At 50.1% G+C, this 9,493-nt stretch overlaps 1 pseudogene; it reads left to right on the top strand.

Moving 5' to 3' along the window:
* The first annotated feature begins 6,178 nt into the window (after window positions 1-6,178).
* Window positions 6,179-8,235, top strand: LOC140910050 (E3 SUMO-protein ligase ZBED1-like; annotated as a pseudogene).
* The last annotated feature ends 1,258 nt before the right edge of the window (window positions 8,236-9,493 follow it).

Here is a 9,493-nt window from a genome sequence, read left to right as displayed (position 1 = left end):
TTGGGGGCAGCTTTAAATCCTTGGGGAGGGGGTGGGGGGGCTGCTAGTGAAAGCTCCTGAGGAAAGGCAGCACTTCCAACAATCGCTCTGGATGGATCCTTCCCCCACCAGGCAGCACGGTGCCATTTTTGGCCATGCCGCCCACCCTCCCCAGTTGCCCCCCCCCTTGGGGGAAGACACGCCATTGCAGCTGCTGGCTCCCCAGTTCCAGCAACCCCGCTTGCCTGGGAAGCCGGGATCTGCAGCACAGCTCCCTGCCGCTGTCTTGTCCCCAGCTTGTACGTCGGTGACGTTTTCATTTACAGACAGCCCAAAGGGGCTGACGGGGAAGGGAAAAAACAAAACCAACCGAACCCACCAGAATAATAAAACCCAGCTCTAATTCCCTTGTAACAGCCACACTTTCAATTACAGGGCGGGAGGCATTTCCCATTCAGCAGCCCCAGATCAAACAGGACGGGGCAGGGAAGCGAAATGTCTCCGATAAGGCGGCCGGCTGAGCGTGGCTGGGGAAGTTCTTATTAAGAAATGTAAAAAGCCGCCAATGAGGCTAATAATGAAAATAATGAAATCCCTGATGGTGCGGTGTTAGCACGTCGGAATCACATTCCCTTCGGCCCCCCAAGCAAGGTCATGCTGAAGCCTCTCCCGCGGCTTTCCCAGCAGAGGAAAATTCCCAGCGGGCAGGAGCCTCTGCTGAATGGCTCGCGCCCCAACTGGGGGCCTGATGTCCCCACGCATCTGGCTGCTGGCTCCTGGAGGAAGCAGAACCGGGCTCTCCTTGGCTGTGTTCATTACAGGGCATTTTGCTCGCTAATGTTTAGCGATTGCATGGCCGGTCGCTCTCCCTCTCCCCGAGCTATCTTGCTTCGATCTCTGCCCCCTGGAAAAAAGGCACCTGGTGCTTGAAAACCCTGCCTGATTCGAAGGAGATAGAGGGGTGTTTAGGGGCTGTTTTCCTGACTCTGACTAATAGGACTGGCCTGGAACATCATGCTTTATCTGTTCCATCTGGCTTGGCTTAGCCACCTGAATAAAAACAGGCTCATTTTCTGTCTAATGCCTCCTCCTGTTCTTTCCTTCACTCCCCAGCTCTCGGCCCATTTGTTCCACTTGGGAGCCCCGAGATAAGGAGCTGGAGACTGTGGACCGGAAGCCACCTTCCATTTTTAGATTGAAATTTTGTGCCTGCTTTGCTCTGATTATAAACTTGAAAGGCAGTCCCTTCCCCCACCCTGGAGTCAACCTCTGGCCCGTACAGCTTGAATTACCTGTGGCTTTCTCAAGAGTGAAGGTGCATAGGGGATGGTGTGAGCAGATCACAGGCATATGTACGTACATACACACACGCACAAACGTGGGATGTGCTTAGATATGGTGGAGGCAAGAGACGGCTACTTACACCCGCCCGCAAACGCGTATGGGGAAGATTTCAGAGGCGGGGGGCGAACGACACGGAAGCATGAGGACACTCTTTAGGCTCTGAGCTCTTTGAAGCCATCTCTTTATGATTTTGTACAGCGCCTAGCACAATGCGGCCTGGAGCCTGAGCCACCACCATAGTACAAAAAATTAACAACAATAATAAATGCCCTCGCCCACATATGTGCGGGGGGGAGATGCTCGAGGCAATGGGATGAACAAAGCTCATGGATCTGGACATGCATACATATACACATGCACGTGCGAGCATGAACGTCAGCAAATGGAGACCTTAATAATATCTTCAGGGCATCCCACCATCCCTCTGGCCATCCAGTTCCACTTCCGTAGGGAAGCCCTGCTTGTTTCTAGTTTTAGACACACTACAGGGCTGGTGTGTTGGGCTCTTTTGCTTTAACAAAGTATTGTCCCCTCGCAGCCCATGTCCCAGAGGCTGGGAGAATATTCTGCATGCACATACTGCCCCCTAGTGGTCTCCCAGAGCTAGCCTCTTCCGCTTCAGTCATCTCGTTCGTTTTATGGCATTTCTGAAGTTTTATTCATTGGCCCCGGAAATGTCTAGTGACTAAAGTGCCAGACTCCTGGGTTCACGTCCCAGCTCTATCAGTCTTGGGTGGCCTTAACCTGTAAGGTTCTGTGTAAAGTAGGGCTGGTTACACCTTACTGGGGTGCACTGAGGCTTGCAAAGAGCTTTTAGACTCTTACTGTTATTGCCTGAAGTTTGGAATAACCCCCCGCTCCTCCCATATCATATTAAGCCACACCTAGAATAATATCTAAAGCCACACGCATGAGGTCATGCTCTAATTCAGACACTGCTCTCCGCCCTAAATACCTATAAACCCCCACTCCCTCGGCAAAGGATCTGCACACTTCACAATGCTTGCTGGATTTAACCTCATGACACCCCAGGAGGTGTGGTTATCCCCACAGTGGAGATGGGGAACTGAGGCAGAGATGAGGGGCCTCACCCAAACTCCCCCAGGAAGTCTGTGGAGAGCTGGGATCAGAGACAAGTAACCTAATCCCTCGATCATCCTGCCTCCCTATGGAAGCATCCCCTATCATATATATATGTTTGGTCCCGTCTAGTTTGAAGTGCGACAGCGTGAGGCTTCCGGCACTCCCCTGGGAAATGTATTCCACCAGCCCATGTCACCTAATGAGTCGCTCACCAGCACCACTGAAGTGAAGCATCTTTTGGGGTTACTGGTATTGCAACACCAAGGACATGAGAACTCCCTGCAGGCTGAAATCAGTCCGAAATCTTTATGACCCCTGGCCTCTTGGTATCTGTGTGCTGGATGTCTCAGCCACGAAGCCAACCTCATGGGGTGTGAACCAGTACAAAGGTGCAGGTCACTGAATTGAAACCCTTTGGCAACAGCCCCGTGCCCTCTTCGCCCCATCCTGGCCAGACCTCCCCCATGTCCCGGGGACATGGCAATCTCAAGGAAATCAGCCACTGATCAGATAGAAATTTACTCCTTGGCCTCTCCCAGCCATGTTCAAACAGACACATCCTTTGTACTCCTGTATTTTATTCCTGGGGAGGTATTTATATGTGAGTGTGTTTGTCAGAGAGGGCGCGTCATTGCGCACGTCCTATTGCTGGCTTGGTCTAGATCGGGATTTGTTGGTAGGACACGTTAGCGAACAGGTTCTAAAAGTGTCGGATGAGGGGGAGGGAGCCAAGAACGAGCTGGTGTTAAACACCCTGCCTCATCTACACGGCGCTTCTGGATGACGGGTGTTTGCTAACATGCTCCAGCCTCGCGCGCTTGGGGCCCCTAGTCTAGACAAAGCCAGTGGGTGTGACTGCGGCTCTGCAGCTATCCCTGTGCAGGCATAGCTGGCTGCAGATTGCACAGTGGCTGGAATTCATGCCCTGGGCAGAGAACCAGCATGTGGCCTACGTGCCACGGAAGCCCTGAGGGTACAGAGATCTGTGCCCGTTTCACCAGTACATTCACAATGAGAGCTCAGATTCCAGGCGGAGACCTGTTAGCATTGCTTCGGCTTTCTGCTAGCCCTCCGCACAGGTGTGAATTTCACCCAGGAAGAGAGACCACCACCAGCCTTATGGCAGCAGGGCCCCACACCTTAGGGGGTGCCTAATTGCAATGGGAACATTCGCTGTGTCTAGCATGTACACCGGACAAAAGGACACCGCAGAGAGAGAGGTACCAGGACCAAGCCCGCAGGAGATTAAAGCCCTGACCCATTTTAGCAGGGTGACATGTATTTCCTTGGAGCAGATTTGTCCTAGAAGGACAATATTGTCCTGACTTGATCTCTTCTCCCCTTTTTCGAGGCCAAACAATTAGGTGACATAATTCACTCATTCCTTGGTGGCTGCTTGCTGGGGGCTGCAAATCCCAGCCCTCCTCCCCGGCACCTCTCTGCCTGAGCCCAAGGGGCAAACAGCTGGGATGGAAAAGCCCTCAGTGCCGATGACTTAAGCAGCAAGCGGATCTCCTCCCTGCCTGAAATAACAAGTTGGGCTGAAATGATCCCTCTGCCTTTGTTCATGTGACCATGCCCTCCCGCTCCTTTCTCCCCGTCACTCACTGTCATCCTGCTAAGAAGTGACCCTATAGTCAGTTGCTTGATGACACTTTGATTCATTACAAAATTTACTCAAGAGACCAAACAGCCAGTATCAGTCCGGTTTAATATGGCACCGGAAAAGAATTCTATACGACACCAGTCCCCGAAGAGCCTGCACAGAGACAATGAATCATAGAATCTCAGGGTTGGAAGGGACCTCAGGAGGTCGTCTAGTCCAGCCCCCTGCTCAAAGCAGGACCAATCTCCATTGCATTTGCCTTACGCAGGTGGTGTGTTCCCCAGCTGACATTTCGGCTGGTAGTATTATATGATTTTTACAAGTTACACATCTCTTTATACGTCTCTAATCCAACCCATCGGGTTGTCCCAGTTCCCTAACATGGTGTTTCCAGAACACAGATAAGGAAGGAACTGAACAAGCATTCCAGGTACTGGTCCGTGAAGGCACTTCCCTAGCTTGTACTAAGATGTAGAACCAATGTATCTTGTTTTGGATACGTTTCCTATCTGCTTGTGCCAAATGCTTACCTCAGCAAATGCAAGGAGTTATGCGATACTTACCGTAAGTGAACAGGATTATGGTATAGGCCAGTTTAGGCTACATCACCGTTACAATATTTGGGCTTAATGTTTTTGGTGCTTAATGCATACTAATATATATATAAATATATATGGTGCAGATAATACATATTCTTAATATGATGTCTATTTATATGTTAGCCAGCATATATTAGTCAACAGTCCATTCTCTTTGCATCTTTTCTTTCTCTCCCTCCATTCTTTTCTTCCACGCTCTGTCCTTTCTCTTCTCTCCCTGCCAGCGAGCAGAACCCTCCTCAGCTGCCAGCACTGTGGAGCTGGGCATGGGCAGAGAGAGACAAGAATGGCACTGGGCCTCAGTTTAGGTGTGTGACTGTTCCTTTTATAAACACAGCCATTCTTCAGATCACACCTTCCTGGCTGACTGGGGCGGAAGCAGGCAGGGAGCCTGAATCTGCTCTGTTAGCAATAGCATTGCAGATCTCCACAGCAACAGTAGAGACAAAACCCAGATCTGCCTGCTCTGAAAGCACAGCCCCTGAGCTACAGGTGAATCTCCATGAGCTGCTAGCAGTAGATGGCCTATGACACACGGCTGAACAGTTCTGATTCTATCCAGCAATGGGGGTAGCAGTGCACTTGCTTGCTAGCCAGGTCCTTACAGTGCCCTGCTAGACCATTTGCCAACCAAGGAACTCAGAGTGAGCTGAACACACCAGTATCATGATGACTGACTCAGCCTGTTGCCTGGTTACTCAGTTTACCTGCTACTGCCCATGCTGTACCTCTCAAGGAGATAAACTTGAAGACTTCATTTTCTGGTGATGGAAATAATGCACCTTTCACCAGTCACCAGAACTGAACCCTTCCCCCACCCCGTGCCGTGTCCCATTGCTCCCAGCTGGCCCCTAGCAGTACCCCATAGAGAACAGGGGTCTGGCGAGCTCAGCCTCTCTGCACCAGTCTCCCCTCCCCTGCCATATGCAGAGTCCTGAGGTAAAATGCGTTTGCAAGGGAGAATAAGGGCTCACCCAGCTGAAAGAAGCCCACCTAGGTCAGTAAAAGGAGGCGAGCCTGGCGAGTCTTGGACCAGAAACCACCTTCCAGAAGCAGCAGCAAGATTCCTCCCTCACCCTCCTCCTGCTCAAGTCATCGCTTGCGTCCCTCCTCCCCCGACACCGAATGCAGTTTTCTAAGATGAAACTCTTTTTCGGGCAGGAGGCAAGCCTGGTGGTGAGCTCAGAAACCCAACCCAACCGGAGCAGCATCAAGAATTCACCCTTCTCCTGCACAACTCCCACCCCTCCCATCTCCAGAACGCTGACTTTCGGAGGAATCTTACCCCTTCAATAAGCCAAGACTCCTCTCAAGACAACATACAAAATTGCATACAAAAGACTAACCCAGCAGCAGCAGAAAACAAAAAAAGCCTCCTGCACAAATCACTCCCCTACTGAACGTTAAAATCATGAGGTAAAATCTTTCCATATCCACTGCAAGGACTCTTTTGAACAGGACACAAATGTATTGATTATATAGAAGAATGTATTGAATTATTCCAGACGTTGGCACTGTTCTACTGTGTTTTCATGATCTGGAGTGATTAAAATATCAGAAAAAGTTAATGGAGCAAAGCAGCAACAGTTCAAATCTTTTGAATACGGGAAGTTTATTTTTAAAATACTTCCAGCTGGTTCTCTGGCTAAAAAGCCTGTTATCTGTAGCTATTGCCAGGCTGAGGTCCAACACCGTAGAAGTACTTCAAGTCTGCAATACCGCCTACATGCCAAGCATGCTTTTGCCTCCAGATCTTGTGCTACAGATAACACGCCGCCCATGGGTGGCTGGTATCGGAGCCTGGACCTCCTCAAACAGCCTGGCGTGACCCCGCCCATACTCCACCCCCACGGCCCCTCCCGGCGCTCTGCCCTGGCCTAGGCCGGCCTGCCTCCCGCTGGGACTCAGGGCGGCTGGTGCTGCGGCTGCTCCACCTGGCTGCCCGACGCACTGGGAGTGGGGGCAGCCGCCCCATGAACTGGGGTTGGGCTGGCTGCCCAAAGCACTGGGGCTGGGGGTGGCTACGGCCACCCGGTGCTGGGGCCACGGTGCGGGTGCTCTGGGCTCCTGCAGAGGAGGGGGAGGCAGAAGGGGAGGGGGCTGGGGGCTAGCCTCCCCTGATGGCCGGGTCACCAGCTGCCAGCAAATGAATCCAGCCTGCCACGACAGTGTACAATTACGGAGTTTCAGGATCGCTACAAACCCAGGGATTAAACAAAGTACAACAGCTTAACCAATGCTACTGCAAAGTGAATAGCTATGGACTGCAGACCACACAACATTGTGAATGACAGAGGGCTAAGAGATGCTATTCAAATTGCATCTTCCAATCAGTCATACACCTTGCCTTCCCGAGGAACCGCTGCATCATGAATACATGACCAATACAGCAATGAGAAGACTACAAAGTTGGAGCCTCTGAAAAATGCACTAGCTGTTGCTTTGGCTGGCGATCACTGGACATCCTTGAGCAATCACAGCTATCTTGGCGTCTCGGCACACCTGCCTGATGCTGCCTGGACTCTGCAGTCGTTCGCTGTAACGGTAACGCATACTGAAGAGAGACATTATGCCGGAGCATGTGTAGAGCATTTCTTGGAGGTTGCGAAAGAATGGACTACTCCAGAAAAGGTAACAACTATTAGTATTGACAGTGGACGTAATACGGTAGCAGCTTGCCTTTTGAACCAATGACGTGCATCACTGTCTGCAGTGATCCATCTCAGTAGTGCTCAGTGATGGTGGCTTTGACAACATGCTGGCAAAATGTGGAAAACTTGTGAGCCATTCCAAGCACATTCCAGGGCGAGGACAGAAACGAGAACCTCTTGTACAAGATATTTTGACTAGATGGAACTCCACATTGGCTGATTCAATGCCTGCTTTGCAATGAAGCCACTATCACAGCCGCATCAGCTCTTCAAAAGCATCGACAGAGAAGGATTTTGAAAAAGCTAGAAACACTACCTGAGCCCTGCAGGCTTGTGACTGCACTCCTTGCGGGGGAATTGTATGTCTCCTGCTCCGTGGTTTTATCTGCATTCTGCTATATATTCCATGTTATGGCAGTCTCGGATGATGACCCAGCTTATGTTGTTCGGTTTAAGAACGCTTTCACGACAGATTTTATAAAACCCAAAGAAGGTACCAATGGGAGATTTCTGAAAGATAGCTACAGTACTCAACCCAAGGTTTAAGAGTCTGAAGCACCTTCCAAAATCTGAGAGGGACGAGGTGTGGAGCAGGCTTTCAGAAGTCCTAAAAAGAACGACACTCCGATGTGGAAACTACAGAACCCGAACCACCAAAAAAGAAAATCACCCTTCTGCTGGTGGCATCTGACTCAGATGATGAAAATAAACATGCATTGGTCTGCACTGCTTTGGATCGTTATCGAGCAGAACCCATCATCAGCATGGATGCATGTCCCCTAAAATAGTGGTCAAAGCATGAAGGGGCATATGAATCTTTAGGGCATCTGGCAGGTAAATACCTTCCGACGTCAGCTACAACAGTGCCCTGCAAACACTTTCTGGTGACATTGTAAACAAGAAACGGGCAGCATTATCTCCCACAAATGCAAACAACCTTGTTTGTTTGAGCAATTGGCTGAACAAAAAATAGGACTGAGTGGACTTATAGGCTTTAAAGGTTTCCCTTGTTTTATTTTTGAGTGCAATTATGTAAACAATAATTCTACATTTGTAAATTGCACTTTCACAATAAAGAGATAGCACTATAGTACTTGTGTGAGGTGAATTAAAAATACGATTTCTTTCGTTTATCTTTTTTTATTGTGCAATTATTTATAATCAAAAATAATAAATATAAAGTGAGCACTGTACACTTTGTATTCTGTGCTGTAATTGAAAATATACCTGAAAATGTAGAAAAATTTAAATAAATGGTATTTTATTATTAACAGCGTGATCAATCACAATTAATTTTTAATCGCTTGACAGCCCTATTAAATATTTGTTCCCCATGTAGATGCTTAAGACTGTGATCAAATCACCCCTTAACTATTATAATGGGTCAAACAAAAAGCCTGGCTCTTACCCCCCTTTGGAACTGTGCGTTTGATCCTTTTGGTGACACTGGGTAGGGCAGAAGCTCACATGGAACGGGAGGTGATGGGATGGCGGGGGAAGAGTCCTATTTTGTTCTGACAGCAGCTGACTGGTCCCTGCAGGGGAAGTGGGGGATTGAGGTCTCTTCCCCCTTTCATAGAACCATAGGGTTGGAAGGGACTGCAAGGGTCAAACCCCCACCACGATGCAGGATTTGGTAGGTTATTGGGACAGCCATTTGGCTTGGATCAGTTATTTCATTTCACTGCGATTTGGTCTGTGTAACTCTCCGCTCTGGAGGAGACCCCAAGCAACCAGGATGTCTTACTTTCCCATAGCAGCTCCCATCCCCAAAGAGCACCAAGCACTTTGCTGTCCCCAGACAGCGCCATTGCAATGCAGCCCCCTCTGGGGTGGGATGGCAGCCACCAGCTGGTGCCCGGCACGCTGCACTAGGGAGGACAGTTTGGCCAAGAATGCTGGTGGGAAGACCCATCTCGAATGAAAAGTGCCAAGGGACCGTTAACCTCCCCCAGTAAATGGCATAGCACTCCGCTGACCGACCCCGAAGAGATGACATGCAGAGTTGACCCTTCAGAGCGCATGCCCACACTGCAATCGGGAGGTGGCTGCAGCACCCGTAGACGTACCTGATCTAGCTAGCGAAGTCCAGCCCGGCCAGGACCCTAGGCATGCACTCGAGCAGCCCCCACCCGTGCTGCCCCAGCTTTGCTGCTGTTGTTCCTCGAGCGAGGTGTGATCTAGATCAAAGCTAGCTCGGACACATCTACGCAGGCCCCAGCCACACCTCT

This window comes from Lepidochelys kempii, chromosome 4, assembly GCF_965140285.1.
Source record: "Lepidochelys kempii isolate rLepKem1 chromosome 4, rLepKem1.hap1, whole genome shotgun sequence".
Classification (NCBI taxonomy): Eukaryota; Metazoa; Chordata; order Testudines; family Cheloniidae; genus Lepidochelys; species Lepidochelys kempii.
This window is presented reverse-complemented; position numbering and strand designations above follow the sequence as displayed.